This window comes from Sturnira hondurensis, unplaced genomic scaffold (genome assembly GCF_014824575.4).
Source record: "Sturnira hondurensis isolate 20B ecotype Veracruz unplaced genomic scaffold, ASM1482457v3 Scaffold0014384, whole genome shotgun sequence".
Taxonomy (NCBI): domain Eukaryota; kingdom Metazoa; phylum Chordata; class Mammalia; order Chiroptera; family Phyllostomidae; genus Sturnira; species Sturnira hondurensis.
The window spans coordinates 17,040,709-17,061,335 of record NW_028087015.1 but is presented as its reverse complement, the minus strand read 5'-3'; positions in this window follow the sequence as shown (position 1 = coordinate 17,061,335).

Below are 20,627 nucleotides of genomic sequence, written 5' to 3'. Positions count from 1 at the left end.
GTATTTTGTAAACTATAAAATCTATTTTTGCCAAGTTTTGTAAATAGGACACTTATTTATATCAAAATGAACCACAAGAGAGACACTTTGTCTCTGAGATGTTGTGACGACCTGTGTGCTCAAAGGAGGTAAACTATTTCAGGAATATGTTGGCTCTAAAACCAAAGGTCCTTTAGGCATCAGAAAGATGTAAAATTCCAGACAAACATATTTACTATCATTGCCAACTCTGGTCAGATCCTTGTCAAGGTGTAATTGCTGTTGATGAAAAAAAATATGTAATTTCTAATCACTTGCCTCATAAATTAAGAATGCTTAATTTTTAGTTAACATTTTTAGAGAATTTCTATGGCTTTTGCTTCATTCCCTATAACTATAACACTTAAAATGAGAAACTATAAATGGTTGACATTTCCTTTGCAAGTAAGATTTACACCGAGAAATTCTCTCTTAGAAAAATCACAGTGTCTGAGGAAGTAAAGATGTCTTCTAGCAGCAGAGCAAGGCAATTGAATGGAGATTTTTCTTTTTCAATTAAACATTTCCAACAATGGGTAAAAGGTTATTGTGACTGTTGTAAGGCAATTTCTTGTACACTGGGAGATTAAGAGCTAAAAGTTCTCATGATCCCCAGTGTTGGTGTGAGTGGCATTGATGAGGGCATTTGGAAATCAGGAGTGCGGGTGTTCACTGGATGCATATTTGACATACAATTTGACTTCTCTCGGTCAAGTTTTCTAATCTCTCCAATGAAGAGCCTGGACTTCATGATATCTAAGGTCTCTTACAGGCCACAGGTGAAACTTTTATGCTTTCTTATTCTTTCAGTTTTTTTTTTTTACTAAAGATTATAGCCTTTCTATAATATTTGGAAACAACCATACAACACAGTTGAAGTGATATGGGAATTTCAACCCAGCAAATCTGTTCTGAGTATTTTTACGTAAGTGAGTGAAACATAGGCTTTGCTTTCTGCAAGTCCAACGTGAGACTAGTTAAGCAAAATATGTTATAGCACTTGTACATAGAAAATTTGTTGGGGAATTAAATTCCATTTCAAAAATTACTTACTCTGGGCAGTCTTCCTTGAATGACATGTTAGACTAGGGTCCTACTATATTAACAATAAAACTACAATAATAATGCCTATTATTTACTGAATACTAGATACCATTCTAAGTACTCTATAGCTAATAATGCATTGAATTTTCAGAAAAGTTTTATGAAATTTTGCTACTATTATCATGAAAATATGAATAATGTGACACAAATAATTTAAGTGCTTTCCCAAATTCACTCAGCTACTGAGCAGCTTGACTCTTAAGCATCCTTCTCCAAAGTACTTTTGACTGTAAATTTATGTATATGTGTGTATATATATATATATTAATGACTGTGAATATATATATATGTATATGTATATATATGACTGTGAAAAATACATGTTTACACTGCTCTCCAGTCTTATAACTCAAGGAAATAGTAACATCAATGAATTAGGGTAATTATTTTTAGCGCAAATGTTGTATAAGAATTAGAAGTCCTAGAATTCTGTCTGTGAACTTTTCAGTACATAAAAATATAATATGTACTATAGAATAACTCTTTATAAAATTTATCAATTATAGTTTTGCCACTCCAATTCTAGAGCAATTTTGATTCAGTATCCACCATTTCCATATTGTTAACGAAAATAAATCTTTCCTGGACAGGAGGCCCAATAAAAGTCCATTTAGAATGTTTTCCTCCTTGGTTAATGTATCTTTACCATACTCTGTTACTTTATGGATTATTTAAAGTAGCAGACACTTTGTTCCCTGAGACTTGGAAGCTCATTATTTAAAAAACATTGCCATAAACATTGATCCCAGATATGAAAGACAATGTTCTGAGAAGCTTGGGGCCAGTAAATGGTACTTCAGAGAGCCTTTTCCACAAAGTTTTGTAAAATACATAAATAAAATAAGTAAAGAAATAAGTCACATATTTTTGTTTACCTAGTGGTTGTGTTATTAGATGGTTAATATTATATCTCCACTAGACTATGATAAATTTGTATACATAGGCAAATAAATCAAGCAACATTTCTGACAGAAATAAACCTAATGGACACATTTGAGCTCAGATTTGAATCTGACATATTTCATTATGCAGAGCCAATATAGTAAAATTTTCTTTGAGAAGCTGAGGAACTTCACTAATTTAAATCTTTATATTAGCAACAATATGAATACTATGATATCAATGTAATGTATTATATACATTCAGACTATAGTGATGGTAACTGGATTTTTAAAATTATATCTGTAAAGTAATATATTCCAAGAAAAGACTTTTTATCCTTCAAAAAACAACTCAGTAATCTGTAGGTAATTGAATCACAGTCAGGGCTATATGTAAAGGGGGGAAATGACCTCTGAATGGATAACATGACATTTTCTCTGCTTCATGGTTCATTATGGATGAATCAAAATTGTTTTAAATAATACCAAATGACAGATGCATTGATAATACTGGAGGATTTAAGAATCATAAGGCAAGGCTTTATTCTAGATCTTCAGATAATATAATAAATACCAGTATCTACGATCTTAAAACGCCAGCAGATTGAAATAATTTCACGGGGATTTATTGCCTTGTAACAGCTATGCAAAAGTGAAATATTAGTTTCACTGTTTATCAGTACATATTTACCTTCTAGATGTGTGTTTTAAAATATTTTGTCTTCTCTCAAACACAGGTATTATTAATTAGCTAAATGAAACCACACCTGCATTCTGAATTCTCATAGTGTGAAAAGAAACCACTAATTAAAATGGCAGGCAGAAATTTGAAAACTATGTGCAAATAAAGTCCATGAATAATGATGATTGTCAAGGAAACATATTGCTGGAAAGATGTCAAACAAGATGAATGGGCTGAGACTTTTCCTGTCTGAAATGAAGGATCTTACTCTACAACTTGAATTCTAATAGCAACAACAGTTTATGCACCACTGGTTACTCTGTAAAAAGTGTTAGATATAGACCATTAACTTTAGCTTCTAGTTGATGGGGCATTAAGTATGAAGCTTCAGAAATAACAGGACAGTACCCACAGAAGTGGACCACGATGGAGCTAGTAAGACCACTTGTATTCATGCTAATACATACTTACAATCAAGGCGATGCTTATACCTAAGAAGGGCAGAGACTCAGTGGGAATGGGGCCATCACTTAGCTGATTAGATCTGCTCCGTTCATGTTGATGAACCCTCCCAAAATAAAAATAAAAACAAAAATAGAATTTTGTACAGAGCAGCAGACAGACCAGAGCAATGTCCTTTTAGGAAAGAGAACAAGGTCTCTGGCAGTAATCATGTTCTTCAGAGTTGAACACCGGTTAAAATTTCCACTGTAAGTAATTTATTTCTTGAGTCGAGGCACGAGCTTGTCTAGGAAAATCTTCACAAATCTTCCTGGACAAATTTTTTAAAACCTTTGGAAAGAGCAATGTACTTAACTTGTTCTAATTCAGTGGACACTAGTCTGAGAATGGCCGATCTTCCATAAACCTTGGGTGAAGACAGATTCTCTCTTGTGGCAAACCGGCTGGTAAGTGATTACTCAGTCTGGAGCTTTGGGCTGTGGCGTGGGCGCTCGGTAAGGGGAGGTCTTATCCACTGTGACAGAATGGGAATCCAAGTGGCAGGAGAAAGTGGAAGAGCAATATAAAATTTAAAAATAATATATATATATTCCTACTCATATGAAATATCGAGATTAGGCAAATTCATAGAGACAGAAATTATGTTAGAAGCTACCAGAGGCTAACAAGGGGGAAATGAGACATTATTGCTCAGTGAGTGCAGACTTTCTGTTTGGTCAATAAAAATTTTGGAAATAGATAGTGATGGTGGTTGCATAACAGCCTGAATGTAATACATGCTGCTAAAATGTACACTTAAGAATGTATAAAATGGTAAGTATTATGCTACATATGTTTTACCACAATAAAATAAAAATGGAGGTAGGATGGGCATTGAAGACAGACTGTGATCTGCATGATTTGGGGTTATTCTTAGCTGACTTCATCTGAGAGTTCTATTCTAAACTCCCATGTCTGCAAAAATTGGTTGAGGCTTCTCTTCTTTCTAGGCCCTGGCAATACACAGGTGCATCTCATTCTTGCTTTTCAGGATTTCATGTAAATTATTAAGCTATATAAAACAAACATAACCCTATAATTTAACATTTGAAATACTGCCTTAGGTTGTAACATCTACATGTTATTTAACTTAGTAGACACAGCATGCAAAGTATTTTAAACAGATCTATGCCACTGTAAGTTAAACACTTAGTCTATAAGCAAATCTTTCCATTCCTCTGACTTCCACAATTTATATCTTTCCATTTTCACTGTCATTCAAATATTTTATAGAGTATTAAGTGTCTTGATAGATCTTATTCATATAATCTGAGAAAATCATTTGTATGTAATACTTCTTTCAGTGCTTCATTATTGCAATACCTCAATTTCCACCCTATTTCCTGGTTATAGATCCTGATTTTCCACACCCATGTCTGCATACATATTTCACATAGACAATTATGTCTCAGAAGAAATTCAATTTGTATGTTATCTACACATGGAAACTGAAATAGAAAACTGAAGACACTGTCTGCATAAGTTAGTATCTGTCATAGATTCACTAGAAATATATAGATATTTGATTTTAAAGTGAAAAATGTGTGTGCTTCTATTTTGTTTTTTTTATTATTGTTTTGGAGATCACTATATTCTTAAAATACATTTTTATGTATTATATATTCCAAGTTAATTGACAAGCTGAATTTTTTCATGTATGTAAAAATGAAACAGAATAAGTTAAATAGAATATATACATTTTTTTCTTGTCCTTAATACCCTAATACCCTAAGTAACACCTATCAGGTAATTTAGCTGTGGTTCAAATTGAATTTTATGTAAACACACAAATGTATGTATACATATATGCGTATACAGAGAGAAAGCAGAAGACAATTTATAAGATATTTCAGGAATTAGAAATATCATATTCTATTATTTATTTGAACCATTAAACAAATTAAATTCTATTCACTTTTGAGATGTGATTTTTTTCTCTTTGTTAGATTTTTCCATTACCATTTACTCCCCCTTAAACCTCCCGCCCCCTAGCAACCACCACATTGCTGTCCTTGTCCAGGCACCCTTTTTCCAGGATGTGAATTTTTGATGACCCATTTAAGGTGATTCAGCATCTCAAACATATATTTTTAAAAAATACATTGGTAATTGAGCCCAAAATAATCAGGGCTTGTATGCTCGTCTCATCTTCATTTCACTCTAGTAAAAGACATAGTTTATCGAGGTTTTAAAAATCTGTCCCCATACTTTGTGCAGACTAAACACACAGAAAATAAAATGAACCACTGGCTAAAACCAAAGCCCCCATCTCTGACTTTATGGGAAGAAGGCTTTTTATTCCACCCTGACATTTTGCATTGACATCCAGTCCCTGGATGCTTGTATGTGCATTAATATAGCGCTGCTGCAGGGCACGTTGGCACCCTCCCTCATTATTTTGAAGTAGATTCTAGACTCTGAATAAAGAGAGATTTCCCTGTGGCTTAGTGTAGGATGATCTCAAGGGGAAAATGGGACTGTCCCTGTGACCCTTTTTTACCCCTGGGAGATGCTCCTATCCCTTGCATGGCCAACCCTTGCCTTCTCTGGCATTCACAAGTCTGTCTTTATGAACACTTAACGGGTACACCACCATTATAAAAGCTCCAGTGGGGTGAACTAGATACAGTTTGTGTTAATTTGCCCTTTTGCTGCTTAAAATTTCAGCTTCAGCTGAATCCAGTGAGGATTATCCTCAGATCATTAAAAGGGGCTTATCTAGATTAAACTATTCAAACCCCAGAGCCCTCACTCAAATAATACTGCAGTAACACACACACACGCACACAATCTTTTATATACCTTTGAGCAAAGTGTTCTTCTTTGTTCTCATCTAGGCTCCCAGAATCTTGCCTGAACTCTGTCATACTCTCAATAAGCACCTCTGATGGTTGGTTTTATGTGTCACCTTGGCTGGGCTAAGGGAGGCTCAGAGAGCTGGTAAACCATTATTCCTGTGTGTGTCTGTGATGATGTCTTAGGAAGAGATTAGAATTTGAATCAGTAGACCAAGTAAAGAAGAGCATGCTCACTAATGTGGGTAATCATTATCCAATCCACCGAGGGCCTAAGTAGAACAAGAAGGTGGAGGAAGGGTAAATCTGCCATCTCTACTTGAGCTGAGACTTCTACCTTTCCCTGCTCTCTGAGGTGCTCCTGGTCCTGGGGCTTTGAGACTCCGAGCAGGATTTACGGTGTAGCTTCCAGATTCTCACTCCTTTGAACTCAGGCTGAATCACACAACTTGCTCTCCTTTCAGATGGGGGATTTCTCACCTCCATGACCACGTGAACCAATGAACCAAACATATATATGAATATATATGAATATATATATGATTCATATATCCTATATGAATATAGGATATATATATTCATATATATACATGAATATAGGATATATATATCCTATATATATCCTGTTTTCTACAGAATCCTGATTAATCCAGCACCAAAAGCATGAGAGGCAACTACAAAATTTTCAAGCTAATAATAGCAACAATAATATCAACAGGGTAGGACTTAGCTTGGGCTGCTATTAAAAAATATCATAGACTGAGTAATTTAAATAAAAATGTATAACTCTGAAGGCTGAAAAGCCCAAGATCAAGATGCCAAGAGCTTTGGTTCTTGGTGAGGGTTTTCTCTCTGGCCAAGAGGTGCTCACCTTCCCATTGTATGCTTGCCTGGAGTCTTCTTGGTCTCTCTCTCCTTCTTTGTTCTCCTGGGTCATTCTCCTCCTTCTCCTTTTTCTTTTTGAAAGGGCACTGACACTATTCTGAGGATTCCATCTTAATAAATAATCTAAAGCTACTTAACTTCTCATAGTCCCCACACTCAAATATTAACACATTGGGAGTTAAGAGGCTTCAACATACGAATTTTTTTGAGGGAGACACAAACACCTAGTTCACAATGGGACACTAAACTACCCACCCTTTTGTGGTTCTCTCTCTGTCTCTTCTTTCTACTTTGTATAAGAGAGACTGGAGTTTCACAAATAACTTTCCGGGAGGAAATTTTGAAAATCATGAAAAGAAGATGAGACAAACTTTGAGAATTGGCAATGTAGACTAAGTAAATTACAATGTGCTGCTTGACAATTACTTAAGCCCCCATCATTTCTTAAAATTGCATTACAGTTTTGAGATATCAAAAATTTAGACTTTGTTTATTTCTGACTGGCCTCAGTGTAGAATTGTAGTTGTTTTAATACCATTGAGGTTATCAATGTGGATTATATTGGTGATGATTCAGTGATGTGCAGACCTGGTGATTTAATCTAAATTGAAATCACAATCTCACTTCTTAAAAGAAACATTAAATGTAGGTTAATGCATTCCATTCACTCCAGAATTATTTCTAGGCTTCTAAGCAAACCAATCATCAAAATAATTACCCTTTGTTGTTTAGTGTAAGATTAACATCAATTGGCCAACTTTGGAAAAAAGAAGGTTTCATTTTTAAAAACAATGCCATAATTACACATGTAGAGACTTAAAACTTCCAGTATAGACTAAAAAAACATCAAATAGTATTTGGTTGCCGGTGTTTAAACTAAATACATAAAACCTGAATTGAAAGAGCTAGATTGTCTCCATTAAAATAGTAGAAAATAATTTATATAGAAAGTATGCATTGTAGTAAAGATGAGCAATGTCATTTAGAACATAGAATCCCCAAAGAACCAGATAGAGAACACGTACTATTCAAGTATTATACTTACTTTGAAGAAAATGTTGTTGCACGGCCAGAGCTCCTCATGATGTCAAGGGAGGGAGAATGAGCAACATCTGGGTTCACTCAGTATCTGCATGAAGTCAGACAAGTTACTTTGATCTTTCCAAGCCTAAATTTTCTATTTTGTAATATATGAAAGAACATCTCTTTATACTGAGGTGTGTTTTGAGTATTTTTGGAAAGAAATACAAAGAAGTCTGTTTATAAAACTATTTGAATTAAATACTATTGATTGCTACTATTTACTTTTTTAAAAAATATTTTTATTTACTTATCTTTGGAGGGGAAGAGAAGGAGCGAGGGACAGAAATATCAATGTATGGTTGCCTCTGGTGCATCCCCTGCTGGGGATTGGCCTGCAACCCAGGAATGTGCCCTAATTGGGAATCGAACCACGATCGTGTGGTTCACAGGCCCGTGCTCAATCCACTGAGCTACATCAGCCAGGGCGCTACTATTTACTTTTAAGAATACCTTTAAACTCCTTGGTCCTTTGTTTAAGGTTTTTGTTAACTCAACCAACTAATATTTATTGAGCATTTCCTGTGTGCCCAGGACAATGGCTCTGCCAACTTTCATCTCCAGTCTTTATATATAAATATTCTGGCCCTCATAATCAGAGAATTCATATATATGTGCATATTAGTCTTTAAAAATAGAAAGAAGATGCTCTTTCTGCAGTGCTATGTTTGTCTTATAAGAAGTGAATCATATACTCTGTCTCCTTGAGCTCTTGCTTGTGTAAGACTCTTTAATTTCTTCCCATCATGGCCTCTTATTATATGCATTTCATTTCAGATCTCTGTTGAATCCATTTTTTGCTTATCATCAGTCATTACTGCACATAAGGATCAGTTGAAGAGTTTCTTTAAAAATGCAGAATCAATATGTCATTCCTCATGGACTCTTGAGTAGTTGGGCTAGAGGTGTACAGCCCACAGTCCAGGGCTCAGATGTGGTCCAGGATGGCTATGAATGAGGCCCAATACAAATATCATAAATTCGCTTGAACTCCCTTTTTTCATTTTTGCTCATCAGTTTTCATTAGTGTTTGTGTATTTAATGTGTGGCCCAAGATAATTCTTCTTCTTCCAGTGTGGCCCAGAGACACCAAAAGGTTGGACACCTGAGGTGAGGTATATTGGTAAAAGAATACATCATTAGTAAGCACCACAGATGATTCTGTACAGTGAGTCTGAAGGTTATACTTCAAAAATATTTTTAAACAATTTCAGGGCCTACACTTTCTCCCAGAATTGTGATTCCCTCAAGAGGAGGAATATCGCAATATATTCTCAGACCTCAAAATGTCTAGAAGAGAGCTAAATATAAGTCTCTAATACCAAAATGTCAAATATCAAAAAGAGAAGAAATAAATACTTGAAAGGATGTGCAGAAAAGAGAACCCTTGAACACTATTGGTGGGAATGTAAACTGGTACAGTCACTTTTACCACTAGTCACAAGAAACAGGTCTTTAAAAAATTTTTATTAAATTTGTTGGGGTGATCCTGGTTAATAAAAATATATAGGTTCAAGTGTACAATTCTATAATATGTCATCTGTACATTGCATCATGTGTTCACCACCCAGAGTCAAGTCTCCTGTCATTTTATATTTGACTCCCTTTACCCTTTTCTACTGAATCCCCACACCCCTCCTTTCCCCCTGGTAACCGCCATTACAGTTGTCTGCATCTTGTGAGTTTTTGTTTGTTTGTCTTTTTTGTTTGTTGCTTTCCGTTTTGTATTTTACACATGAGTAAAATCATTGGTGTTCACTTTTTCCACTTGATTTATTTTGCTTAACATGATATTATTTAGATTAATTTGAATCTAAATTAATTCAGACTTTTTGCTCTGAATAGCAAAAAAGGCCATCACCAAAACAAAAAGGCAACCAACTGAATGGGAAAAGATATTTGCAAATGACCACCTCAGATAAGGGATTACTATCCAAAATAGATAAATAACTCTTATAATGCAACAACAACAAAAAAACCCCAAAAATCCAATTAGAAAATGAACAGAGGGCCTGAACAGATGCTTCTCCCAAGAAATATGGTTTTTAAACTCTCATCCTATTGTAATCTTACTACATTGATCCTTGCAAATGAAAGTAATCTAATGATTTTTTCCTTTGGGAAATAAATGACAAAAGGTGAAAAATAAAACCCCTTCTCTCCACTCTTATTTGACTATCACTTTGTAGCCCCTGTTCCCCAACTTTTACTAAATTACCCCCAAAAAACTTGGGATGGGAATTCCAGACCAAGGAGTAGGCGCTGCTCGTGCCTGTCTTGGAAGATAATGCAATAAGGAGGCTGCTGGGGACAGCAGGAGGCTTCTTGGGTCATGCCCTTCATACAGGTCACACACTGAACCCTGCAGTAGCCTAAACTTCTCTTATTAGACTCTGGTGAAAAAAAAGAACACAGAAAAAATTTTCCCCAAAAATGTTGGTTGGAAGTTTTTCTTAAAAGAACCAGCTGCTCTTAATGCTATAGTAGATAGTTTGGGTAGGAGGAATTGCTGATTTCTTCTTAGTGGGCATGGGTGTTTCTAATGTTTCACACTGTACAGAGTACAGTAGTAGAAATGAAAGTGCTTAGGGCCACATAGGCCCATTCTCAATACAGAATGGGGAATTATTTATGGAAACAAGCCTTGATCCTTGGTTTCCTATAAGTTGTCTTCTGCTATTAAATAAAAGGTAAAAATAAATTTTGCATAGAGATTTTATTCTGAAAGTTTAGCTATTTAGACATTTTAATAAAAAATAGGAATGGTAGAGTAATGTGGTAACTTTTTGTGTTTGACTGAATTTATGAATATAATGCTACATTTTGTAATTTCATTTTCTTTAGCTGATAAAGTTAAAGCTATTGATAAATATGCTACATATTAACAACTAGTATTGCATTTGCAAAAATGGAAATATCCTTATAAATATGATATAATTTTCACAAAGCCTAAGGGCACAGGTCAAAACATATTTGCCCAAATTTAGTAGTGTTCATTTTCCTTTGAATTGATAATAAAATGTAACAATTTTTTGGAATTAATCTTTTATGATAAGGAAAACTAATCAATACAAAATTTCTATTCTGTTTTTTTTAATTTAAGTACTTTTTTTAAAATAGTTTTTTTATTTAATTCTTGTTCAAGTACAGCTTTCTGTCTTATATTCCCAACCCTGCCCGCCCCTGGCCCCATGCTCCCCGCCTCCCTCCCGTTTCCGCCCCCCACCCTTAGTTATTGTCTATGTGTCCTTTATACTTGTTCATGTGAGTCCATCCCCTTTTCCCCTATGATTCTCTCCCCTCTCCCCTCTGGACCCTGTCAGCCTGTTCCGTAATTGAGTGTCATTGGTCATATTTTGCTTGCTTGTTTGTTTTGTTTAGATCCCTGTTAACGGTGAGATCATATGGTATTTGTCTTTCACCGCCTGGCTTATTTCGCTTAGCATAATGCTTTCCAGTTCCATCCATGATGTTGCAAAGGGTAGTAGTTCCTTCTTCCTTTCTGCAGCATAGAATTCCATTGTGTAAATGTACCATAGTTTTTTGATCCAGTCATTGACCGATGGGCATGTAGGTTGCTTCCAACTCTTGGCTATCGTGAATTGTGCTGCTATGAACATTGGGGTGCATAGGTTCTTTTAGATTGGCATTTCAGGGTTCTTAGGATATACTCCTAAGAGTGGAATTGCTGGTCTATTCTGTTTTTAAAAATGGATTCAGCTTTGTCTAAAGTTTTTGAATGTGCTAGGCACAAATAGCATTTTCTATTTAGTTTTTATGCTTATATTTTTTATTATCTCAATATGGTGTTTTTCATTTCTTAAAGTAAAGAGAAGACAATAAATGCAAAATACCGAGTTTAAGTGCAAATGGTAGATTGAACGTAATAGAAGAAAGTTGGTAGAGTTATTTGCCACAGATTCATTAAATAAGTTCATAAAAACTGAAGAAGTAGAGGTCCTATAATTTATGCATTTTCAGAAGTCACAGATGTGAATGTTCAGGTAGTTCATTAAATTTGATCTTACATATCAGTTTATAGTCAAAGTATAGGCATAATACCTTTATGAAAATGTAGTACCAATCATAGTGAATATTTCTTCTTTACAAGTATATTCTAGTTGCATCACTGAATGCTTAGAAAACTGAAAATTAAAATAGGAAATTTTATATTGTTTTGCTATTCTGAAAGCTAATATTCAATTTTTATTTTATTTTATTTTTTTAAAAGATTTTTATTTATTTATCTTTAGAGGGGAAGGGAAGGAGAGAGGGGGAGAGAAACATCAATGTATGGTTGCCTCATGTGAGTCCCCTGCTGGGAACTGGCCTGCAGCCCAGGCATGTGCCCTGACTGGGAATTGAACCTCGATGCTTTGGTTTGCAGTCCTGCGCTCAATCCACTGAGCTACACCAGCCAGGGCCAGAAAGCTAATATTCGATTTTTAAAAAATCTTTCTAGAAATGGGCGGCCAGTGTCATTCTGTCATGTACCTAGAGAATTCCATCATATACGTAGAGAAAAGTTTTCTTTGCTTTTAATATCAATCCTGTTTTCTTCAAATGGAAGAAATGAAGTTAACAGATCTATTCACGTATTTGTATCTTAATGTACTACTCAAATCGATTAATGCTGAAAGTTCCTGGGAATCTTGGAATTTCATTATAATGGCAATGGAATTCCCACATCTGCCTGGCAATAGTAGGTCTTAGTAGGCAACAGCGGGTCTGTTCTTCAGAAATTGATCCACAGAGGCTGGGAATGATGAATGCTCCCTCTAACGTTCTGAAACCTAGGAGGGAAGAATTCCTTTATTTGTTTTACCCAAAGTGCCCATATATTCTTCAAAATTCTCTCAATTATTCTGGTACACAATAGTCTCATAAATCAAATACCCAAACTAGCCCAAGATATTCCATTTAATCTGACATGTAATCCTCCAAGACAATGTTATGGGGTAGCTTGTTGTGTTCACTTAAAGCAAGTCTTCTCCTTGTCAATTTAGAAGTTTAATCCCTCTAAATATTTTCAGTAGTTTCTGGACCTGAAAGTGAATCATCTCAGGATTTTGCTTTTATGGCTGCTTTGTGAAAGTCAGACTCAAAAACCTTTGGAGTCACTCTCTTTTGCCTGGCTTCTTTCTACCCTGAGGTCCTTACAGTGGCCCATTTTCTTTTAGTTGGTTCTGTTAAGTCTTTCATTCAGCCATGCAGGACAGAGCCTTTATCTAGTCAGGTGATTACTGAGGTTCTTAGGGCTGGTAGGTAACGTGGGCATGAATATTTACCTGAGCGCAGTGATAACAGTTTTTTAATCGTAGTTCTATGGCTCCAGTTATGATCACACTTCCCAAGACCACAGAGACTTGAGGCGTTCATTAATCAGATATCAAGGAGACTTAGGCATAAAACAAGCTCCTCCTGTGATGTGAATTATTAAAACCTTTTTTAATTACTCAAAGATGTTCTGATGTTGTTATTTTCTTCTCTAACAATTACATTCAAGGCACTGAGAGGTATGAACATGAACAGTTTCCCTAAAACTGTTGTGCTGTAATGAATCATGACTGCATATGCCGTAATCAGCAGCTACCTGTAAGAACATGCAGTGTCTGGTCAAATGACACTTCGCTTCCTACATATCGACTGTCTCCCCTCTAAACGGAAGCATTTGTTCAGCCAGTTACACCCTCAGCGTCTCTGATTCTGTACCCCTAAATGGTAACAGAATTGAGTTTGCACTATGAAAGTGAATTTCTTCTTTTTATCTGTCACATTACATAGTAGATGAAATGAGTAAGAGGAAAATCTATGATCTAAATGATGAATATTCTATTTAAATTTAACACATTTGTGGCACAAGTTTCAAGAAGCAACTGGCGTAAAATGACTTATTCTAAAAGTACAGCATGAACTAACTCTTTCTGTCTCTCTCACTTTCTCTCTCTTTCTTTCTTTGACTAATTAGCAAAGAAAAGGATGGAGTCATACGCTTCTGGAGAGACAAAACTAAGAGTAAAGATTTGCTTGAAACTGCATGTCATTGAGAGTGACCTTTACGTGAAGAGATGGTCCCAGACAGTCTACTGCAGGCACTACCTGTGAATCTAGGTCCCGGATGATATTTAAAAATCACAATATATTTGATTTCCATTTTTCTGGTACTCATCTGATTTCAGAAATCTTCTTCAAAAATAACTTCCCTTAAAAATCCCTGAAATAAAAAGAAACTCTCTGATAAATTTTTGTAATTTATTATTTTTATTGAATTTATATAACTTACTATTTTAAGTTAATACAAATATAAAATCAATGTATTACCTAAATTATCACTTTTTGACAATTATACATTTCATCTCACTTGTCACTGGGCGAATATACCATATTAATTACAAAAAAGAAAAGTAAGTATATAAATACATTAGTGTAGGAGTAAAAATTAAAACTGAAATTTATTTTTGTAATTATGTGATAGAAGATCCCCACTTTAAAGTAAGAATTCCCAAGGAATTAAGTGTTTTGCTCCAGTTAGCTATTATAGTCAAAGGACCTCCAATTTCAAGTCAAAAGACTGCTGGAAGTCCAAGACTTATGGTCAGAAGTGTGATTATTTAATCACTCTAGTTCTGTTACTATTATGCAAGTTTTTTCAGTAATGAACATATAACCTAATAACGAACATAAACTACTAAAATGTTAGTTGTTTCTTCTATGCCACGATATTCTTACAGCTAGAAGTCTACCTCCTAGAAACCCTATCATTGTCTGTAGTATTATTGTGTTTGTCATAGATGCTGTTATGTTTGTATGAGTCTACATTTGAATTTTCTCTTTTATGATTATGTGTTAAGTTTTAGGTTTATATTTCAAAGTATTTTTCACATGAACTGTTAGACTTCTATAGAAACTGCTTCTTTGTCTTTGTTATATTTAAAACAAAGCCTCATTTGAACTTTTATGGAACTACACAAGTTGAATCATATAGTGTTTTATTTTTAACTCAAAATTAGGCCTTTACAATTCATCCAGGTTGATTACTATAGCTGTGATCCATTTGTGACCGTGGCTATATATTTCACCATGTGAGTACACCACAAATCGTTCATTTTATTTTTATGAACATCTTGGTTGGCTCTTGTTGGTGCTATGTTAAAAATGATGCCCCACACTTGTCAGTGCATGCTTTCTTGGGTGTATTTTCAGAGTTTGCAACCACAAAAGTGTGATTGGAATAATATTCTATTGAATAAATATTTTTCTCAGTATGCATTTTAATTTTAAATAATTTTAAAAATATGCATTTTACTGAGTATGAACAATGTTTCCAACTTTGGTTGTTACAATTAGTGAAGCTTGAATATTCTTGTACATGTCTTTTGTTGAACAAATATATGCATTTTTGTTGAGTTTATAAATGGGAATACTGGGACATAGGAAATGCATATATTTGGATTTAATAGATATTATCAATGATTTGTTTTACAAAATAGTTTGACCTATTTGCCCTTTTATTTGCAGAAAATGTGAATTCTTCTGCAGCACTCGCATCAACAGTTACCTGTCATTTTCATTTTAACTATTCCAGGATGTGTGTATTTGTCTTCTATTGTACCTTTTAATGTATTTTTCTTGATTATTAATGAAAGAAATTACTTGTGGATAGATTTTGAATTATCTATAATTTTGAATTTACTTTGAATTATCTGTATTTTAAAGCACCTGCTTATTTTCCTGGCAACTTTTCTTTTGTCTTTCTCTCACTTAATGGTTTATACAATATTAAATTATATTTTAAGTATGAATTTCTTATTACTTATTCATGTTATAAATAAACCATTCCCATTTATGATATTCAATTCTTTATGAATGATATCCTTTGATGAGCTTTTCATTCATTCTGAGAAAATTTTAAATTAATGTATATGAAAATAATGAAGACATTACTTATAAGAGTAGTCAACTGTGCTTTTTCCCAACTTGTTACAGATTATGATCTGTCTGGAAAATGTCCAACCATTGTTAATATAATGAGAATGGTTTGCATGACACCGATATAACTTGGCAGCCAAGGAGAGTGGACTGGATGCCCATGTGTGAACAATGACGATTTCACTGTACTAGTCAGTGGGGGTGGTAGACACTGTTGAGTAAGCATGTGTACTGTGTGGCCATTGCTCTAAAAAATGATTGAATGAGTAAAGCAACAAATCTGCATCAAATTTTGTATTAAGCTTGAACATCCTCCACGGAAACTATTCAGATGATTCAGAAGGCTGCAGTTATGGGCAACTGGTGATTGGTAGTTTTATCATGACAACACACCTGCTCATGGGTCATGACTTATGCAGAGATTTTGACAAAATGTCACATCACCCAGGTGATTTAGTCCCGCCTATGGCCCAGATTTGGTGCTTTGTGCTTCTGGCTTTTCCCAAAATGAAAATCGCCTTTGAATGAGAAGAGATTTCAGACTGTCAAAATTCAGGAAATTCAGTGGACCAGCCAATGGTGATTGGGAGAACTGTGTGAGATTCCAGGCTGCCTACTTTGAAAGGGACTAAGGCCTATCTTGTCTTATATATAGAGTTTCTTGTATCTCGCATCTTCTTCAATAAATGTCTCTGGTTTTTATATTGCATATATTATATGGTTGGATACCTTCTGGGCAAACCTTGTATCATATATATATATATATAAATATATATAAATATATATTTATATTTATACATATATAAATAATATATATATATATATATTTATTATATATATATATAAATATATATATATATGATACTATATATGTGATACCAAATATGTATATATAATGACTCTGTAGCCTAAATGTAAAATCTCATCTTTACTTAAAGTCTCTTCATACCATGTAATTTTCAAAAGCAGAGATCAATTTCAAATTCTTATCTTAAATATATACAACATTTTTGTCCTTTAGTAAGGATGAATGGAAAAAACATATGTAGTTTATATACATATAATTGTATAGCTTAATTAATACTAGATAATATTGTGCTTGGTTTTATAAATACCTGATACTTTGACTTTCATCAGGAACATATTTTGCTACTGGGAAATTCTTAATCATTAGCCTAAACAGTTCTTAAATATTAGAACCAGGGGGGAAATCTGCCATACTGAAGGCACGGATTTTGCTGAAAAACATTTAAATAGTTAAGAATATTCAATAATGCAATGGAAAACATGACAAATTGAAAACTGGAATATTGGCACAAATGTAAGAGCATGGATGGGATTTGTAACATAAAGAGTCAAACTAAAATGGTGATAAGATAAAACAGTTACCTGATGCAAATTTGGGCCACGATAAATTCATCTTTCAGAATGTTAGAGGATTTTTAAGTACATTTCAGGAAGTCATCTTTTTCTCAAGCAAACATTGAAGTAATTTTTACTTCCCTTAGAGAAACAGTTTATTGCTGGACTGTAGTCTGGTTGGTGAGGAACTTAGGTGTAGTTTTCTCTTTCCCTGAGATAGCATCAAGGCAAGTAAACGGAAAGGTGCCAATAATGTCTAGGATTCACGAATTCTTGCCTCTGATGAGTAAATGCTTTTATGATCCTAGACTTGTCACTTCTCTTTTATCTTTTATGCTCATACTAAGCGATTCAGGATTCTAATCACACTTGCCTATTTCATTGGAGCAACATAAGATTAATTGCCAAATTCTTCCTAAAGCTCCAGGGGAAAAATTAATAAAAGGAAGTTGCCAAAAATGTTGCACTGTCCATTTTTTAAAATATCAGAATATCTAGCAAGTTCTTCCACATATTTTCATCTGTCAAAACGTACTCATCTTTCAAGTCTGCGGAAGAAGTAATTTTATGCTTTTTTGTGTGAAATTTTCTCTTGTCTCAGTCAGAATAAATCAATAAACTTTCTCTCAATACTCTCTAAAACTTTGTTTTTTCCTTTGTTGCAAAACCCCTCCCAGGCTTTGTGTGCTGCAGTTATATAAGTGTCTGTATACAAACCTTTTCCACTTATTTTATACTTTCAAGGTTTGCCATTAAATAAATAAGAAATACCCAAACATTATAGGTCACATTTAGGAAAACTCTAGTTTCATTTACTGTTTTACAAATCCCATGAACTAAATAAATGAAGGTATTTCTTGTTTCTGCATCATCAGAGATGCTTCCCTAACCTAAGTGTACACCAAAGTGGAGTGAACTAGGTCGAAGGAAACATCATGTAGAAAATAAACAAAAGTGAAGGTAAAATAAGAGCAACCACTGTTTGTGATCAAGGTGACGAAGACAGGCACTTGTAGACACTATCTGGGGAGTGATGCTATTGCACAAAATTCATTCTTCATTTTCTCACTACCTTGCAAAGTTGAGATTGGCAAAAATAATAATCACAAAAAATTAGATTTGCAAAAATGTTAAAATAAGTACATGTAAATGATGATTCAAAGTCACATTCAAAACTTACTCTGCTGTTACTAAGATACTTTATAAGAGAGATAAAATTTATCTTTCCTAATGTTAACATTTACTGCCCCAACAAATCATTATTTTAGAGCATGGAATCTCTTTTTGTCCAAATAAGTTTCTTTCAATTTTATATACACTCTTTTTCCTGTTTCCCAGGGATCTTTCCTGATACAGTGAGAGATTACCTACTGTTGGACAGTGATGGGAACAGTACTCTTGGGAGAGAGAGAGAGATGTTTCCTGTGAATGTAAATAAACATGTATAAAGAAAAAACAAACTATATGATTTTCATAGGTAAACTGGACTTAAAGTACTGAAAATTAAAAGCAAAATAATTTTGAAAAAAAGAACAAATGAAATTGAGTTAAATATATTTGTAATCATTATTTTATTTTTACAAAAGACAGAAAACTATACTTGAACAACGACTAAAATAAAATTAAAAAGGATGTTATATTACTTCTAAGAAATTTTTAATAAATATTAAAATAAAATTAATTTTATAAAATTTTGTTTTTTTACAATTTAAAAATAAAAAATGTTTTTCTTGTACACATAGAATGTTACATATAACATCTTTAATTATGCTTCCATAAGTACTGTATTCTAAATAGTACTCGAAATAGCATCCATCTTGAGGTATATTTTTATTAAATGGTGAGAATATGTTTACTTATCTATACTTGTACTTTGATTTTATTTTGACTACTAATATAGGTTTTTATATTAATGAATTAATTTTTGATATTGAAACTCTGCTAATGTTAAGTAGTTCTCTAACCCCTGACCTTGGTCATATTATGACAACATTTTCTATGTTCAAATAATTTATATTTATTTAGTTATTTAATTATAATTCATTCATTCATTTATTTACCCACATTTGCTAAATGCTGATTATATATCAGTGAATGAGGAGAGACAAGGTTTTTCCTTAAATATAGATTAGTTTGGGTAGGGCGTGAAAGTTTTTAGCTATAAATAAACGGAAATGAAATACGAATTATTGCTCTTTATTTTATTTTTTTTAAGATTTTATTTATTTATCTTCAGAGGGGAAGGGAAGGAGAGAAGGAGAGAAACATCAATGTATGGTTGCCTCTCGTGAGTCCCCTGCTGGGAACTGGCCTGCAACCCAGGCATGTGTCCTTGACTGGGAATCGAACCGCTATCGTGTGGTTCCCAGGCCAGTGCTCAATCTACTGAGCTACACTAGCTAGGGCTGAATTATTGCTCTTTAGAAAATGAAAATAAGGCTATGGACTGGGGTGTGACTGAGTGGCTACTTTAGACTATAGGTCAGATAAGTCCCTCTGAGAAAGAGACTCAAGTATAAGAAGGTGCCAGTCTATGGGGACATGGGGGGAAAGAGCTAAGGCAGAATTGATTTTATGCTTTTAAAGAATAGCCAAAAGACCCATTTACTCTAAACACCGTGGACCAGGGAAATACTATGCAGTGAGTTGGGAGATATGTACGCTGGGACCAATTTAGGTAGAGATTGGTAGGTCAGAGCAAAAGTTGAGAAATCACTCTGAGTCCTGTGGGGAACCTCAGTACCTCCTACTGAGCTGTGTTGCACAGCTTGGCTTATCCACTCTATAGCACTGTTGTTCAAAAACAGGTGCCCAGCTTGATTTCAATGAATATCCCAAGAGGTAGAATTACCTTTAGTAATTTTGATATGTTTAGTGTCTTTTGACATTTCTCCTTCAGTTATAAATTAGAATAATTTATACATGTCTGCATTTCATGTGTCATAGCTATTTTCACATACAGTGCTTGGTATGATCATCACTAACATCCCTACATAGTATGCTGATAGGTAACAAATAGAGCATTGATTGACAGTGGAGACTTGGGGGTTAAACCACATTCCAGTTTTGTCATTCAGTAACTGCAACATTAGAAAAAAGACTGAACTTCTCTCTGCTTCTTATGCTTCATCCATGTACATTTTTTTAAAATTTTACTTTTTATTAGAATACTCATTTAGCTAATTTACTGAAAGTCCTTAAGAGTATTCATTGCCCCATTATTCACAATAGCCAAGATTTGGAAACAACATCTTGAGAATTGTTCCACAAATAATTGGATCATGATATGGTAATATACAGTGGAATACTACTAGGCCATAAAATGATGAAATATTCCCATTTGCAACAACAGGAATAGATATTGAGACTATCATGTTAAATGAATTAAGT